The sequence below is a fragment of the Gossypium arboreum genome, chromosome 2, assembly GCF_025698485.1.
Source record: "Gossypium arboreum isolate Shixiya-1 chromosome 2, ASM2569848v2, whole genome shotgun sequence".
Lineage (NCBI taxonomy): Eukaryota > Viridiplantae > Streptophyta > Magnoliopsida > Malvales > Malvaceae > Gossypium > Gossypium arboreum.
Window position 1 is genome coordinate 109,536,965 of NC_069071.1, and position 3,783 is coordinate 109,540,747.

Sequence of the window (3,783 nt, forward strand, 5' to 3'; positions counted from 1 at the left end):
ATGGCTGAAAACCAAGACAATCAACTACCTCCTACAATTGCGGCTAATCAAAATCCTGCTCCACGCACTATGTATGATTATGCTAAACTGACTTTAACAGGAACTGAATCTAGCATAGTTAGACCTACTGTAGTTGCAAATACTTTTGAATTAAAACCAAACACTATTCAAATGATACAACAATTTGTTCAGTTTGATGGTTTGCAAGATGAAGATCCCAACGCTCACTTAGCAAACTTTCTGGAATTTTATGATACATTTAAAATCAATGGCGTTTCTGATGATGCCATTCGTCTTCGGTTATTCCCTTTTTCATTAAGGGACAAAGCTAAACAGTGGTTGAACTCGTTACCATGAGGGTCAATTACTACTTGGGAACAAATGACCAAAAAATTCTTACTAAAATATTTTCTGCCGGCTAAAACGGCTAAATTACGTAATGATATCTCTTCTTTTGTGCAGATGGATTTAGAAACCCTCTACGATGCATGGGAGAGATACAAGGACTTACTGAGAAGGTGCCCTCACCATGGGTTACCGCTTTGGCTCCAAGTTCAAACATTCCACAATGGTCTGAATCCTTCGACTCGGCAAATGGTTAACGCAGCTGCTGGCAGAACCATCAATAATAAAACACCTGAAGATTCCTATGTGTTTATTGAGGAGAAGTCACTGAATAACTATCAGTGGAAAGTCATGAGGACAAAGCCAACGAAAACAGCTGGTGTTTATAACGTCGATTCGGTCACCATGTTGTCAAATCAGGTAGAACTCTTGAATAAAAAGATTGTTGGTTTTCTTAGTTCTTCATAGGTTCACCCAGTAATGCAGTGCCAAGCAAGTAGCGGTGGAACAAGCCACCCAAAATATCAACCTTATACCCATAACAGGGATAACGAGCAACTAAACTACATGGGTAATAATCTTGGACCTCAAAACAATCCATATAGTAACACATATAATGCAGGTTGGAGGAACCATCCCAATTTTTCCTGGGGAGGCCAAGGAAATCAAAGACCACAACATCCTCCGGGCTACCAACAACCACCCTACCAACAGGAAAAGAAGCCAAACCTTGAAGAAATGCTTTCAAAGTTTATATCAGTGTTAGAAACCTGTTTTCAGAACACCGAGACAGCACTTAAAAATCAACAAGCGTCAATCTAAGGGCTCGAAACTCAGATAGGCCAGCTTTCCAAACTAATCTCCGAACGACTACAAGGTAGTTTGCCAAGTAATACCAAACCTAACCAAAGGGAACAGCTCAACGTAATTAATATTCAAGATGACGAAGAAGTCGTTGAGCCTAAACCAGAACCGAGGCAAGAAACTGTGGTAAGCAAAGGTCAAGGTAATGTAGATCAAAATACAAACAAACCAGTAACTGTCGAATATAAACCTCGTGTACCATACCCCAACACGACAGGGAAAGACCACTCAGATGAACAATTTGGAAAATTCCTTAAACTCTTAAAAAAATTACATATTAACTTATCGTTTATTAAAGCTCTATCGCAGATGCCAAACGAATGAAATTTTTAAAAGAGCATTTAGCAAATAAGTGAAAGTTGGACGAGGCATCGCATGTGGAGCTAAACGCAGTGTGCTCAGCTATTCTGAAAAATAAGCTACCGAATGAACTAAAAGATCCAGAGAGTTTTACAATTCCTTGCTTAATTGGTAGTTTAGATGTTAATAATGCATTAGTTGATTTAGGGGCTAGTATCAACGTCATGCCTTATAAAATGTTTAAGCAACTAGGTCTCGAGAAACCCAAATAGACTAGGATGAGCATTCAACTAGCAGATAAAACTATAAGATTTCCTAGGGGTATTATTGAAGATGTGCTAGTAAAAATCGATAAATTTATATTTCCCGTTGACTTCATTGTCTTAGACATAGAGGAGGATAGTAACACTCCTTTAATTCTAGGAAGGCCTTTTTTAGCAACCGCTAAAACAATTATTAATGTTAGCACAAGTGAGCTCATGCTTCGCGTAGGAGACGAAACACTCACCCTTCAAGCTCGCAATTCTGACAACACATCAAAAATTGAAGGTGATCGTCTAAACCATTCTATTAAAACTGACGTCTAAACCATTCTATTAAAACTAACCACATAATACAACCCACTTTGCAGGAGCTAAGTCTGAAGGAAGTACATGAGCCACCCTCAAACAATAGTAGAGGTTCTATTCATGAAGAACGAAGGCTGCAAATAGAGGAGCTAGATGAATGGAGAACACATAAACCGAGAATACACGATAAACCGAAACTATGCCAGAACGAGCCTAATACCTCTCTAAATTAACTTAAGGTTGGTGATAAAGTCTTATTAGATGCCGTAAATCCTCACATTGTCACTACCACACCGAATGAGGAAATCCCTCTTACGGTACTTAGTATTTTTTCATTCGGTACGGTAGAGGTGAGTCATCCAAAGTTTGGCACTTTTAAGGTAAACAATACCCATAAAAAACCTTATTTTCAGATTGATAGTAGGAATGAGGAGTATAAACTCCTCGAACCACCATGATCATACAACAAAGAGGTAAATCGAGCTCAGACTATAAATAAGCGCTTTTCGGGAGGCAACCCGAGCACTAACTGTATTAACTTCTTCCAAAATTTAGTCTTTAATATCTAACTTACTAACGGAGCTCTTTAATAATAGGTTTTCCACAGGGACACGACCAAGCACACGGGCGTGCTAAAGGCCGTGTGAAAATAGGGCAAAAGATTTCTCCAACATGGGCTACAATTAAATACCACAGCTGTGCAATATGGCCGTGGTCGAACCTGCCAAAACAACAGGGCGTGCGACACGCCCGTGTAGAAGAACCGTGGCCGAACCTATTAAAATAGTACGAGCGTTCGACATACTCGTGTGGAACACCCATGGTCGAACTTGTTAAATTAACACGGACGTGGGGCTTGCACACACGGGCGTAGGAGAAGCAAACGAAGCTAGACACGATCGTACGACACGGCCGTGTGAACCCACACGCCCGAGGAACACGAGCGTGTACTAAATGTCAGACGCGCCCAAATTTGAAATTCACGAATCACACGGGCTGAAATTGGGGAACAAGGGTGTGTGCCACGGCCGTGTGCCCCAAAATCTATAAATACCCTGCACTATTCACTTTCATCCCCATTCAAAAACCCAAACCCTAGCCGCTGCAACTCCACACTGCCTCCCTGCTACACCCATGCACCGCCTCCAACTTCGTTTTGACGCTCAATCTCTCTCCCTTAGCATTTGTTTACTCCTTTCACTTCTATTTTACTTATTACTAATGCTTATTATTAGCATAATCTTCATTTCTTTTGAACTATTTTTCATTTTGCTCATTATTTTATCATTTAGTTTGCATTCTTAGGTTAGTTATTATACATCGCGTGTTAAATCAAGTTATTAGGGAAACCTCATACCCATGACTTTACCATGCTCATTCTCATGATATTTCCATGCCAATGTCTATAATTTAATTTGCATTTTTTCAATTATTTATCATACATTTCATGTTGTTAGGAAAGCCTTACTCTTTTGCCCTACTCATGCCATTACTACGCCCATTCTCATACAATGATAAGGTCACAAAATTATTATATTAGTTATGTTTAGTTGTGGCTAAAATTCTGTTTTTTATTTGGAAATTGTAGTCCTTTTACTTTGACCACTCATCAAGATGACTTGATGATTCTAATCGCAGGTGCCATGTCATCTTCAAGTGGTAAAAAGGCCGTCGTACCTGCCTCGAAGAAGAGGAAGGGAGCGTC

General features: G+C 39.8%; 1 non-coding gene across 1 annotated transcript; it reads right to left on the bottom strand.

Annotated features, from left to right (window-relative positions):
- Nucleotides 1-429: 429 nt before the first annotated feature.
- LOC128289604 (small nucleolar RNA R71) lies at nt 430-536 on the bottom strand. Its single transcript, XR_008279249.1, has one exon. It is a non-coding gene; the product is annotated as a small nucleolar RNA R71 (small nucleolar RNA).
- Nucleotides 537-3,783: the final 3,247 nt, after the last annotated feature.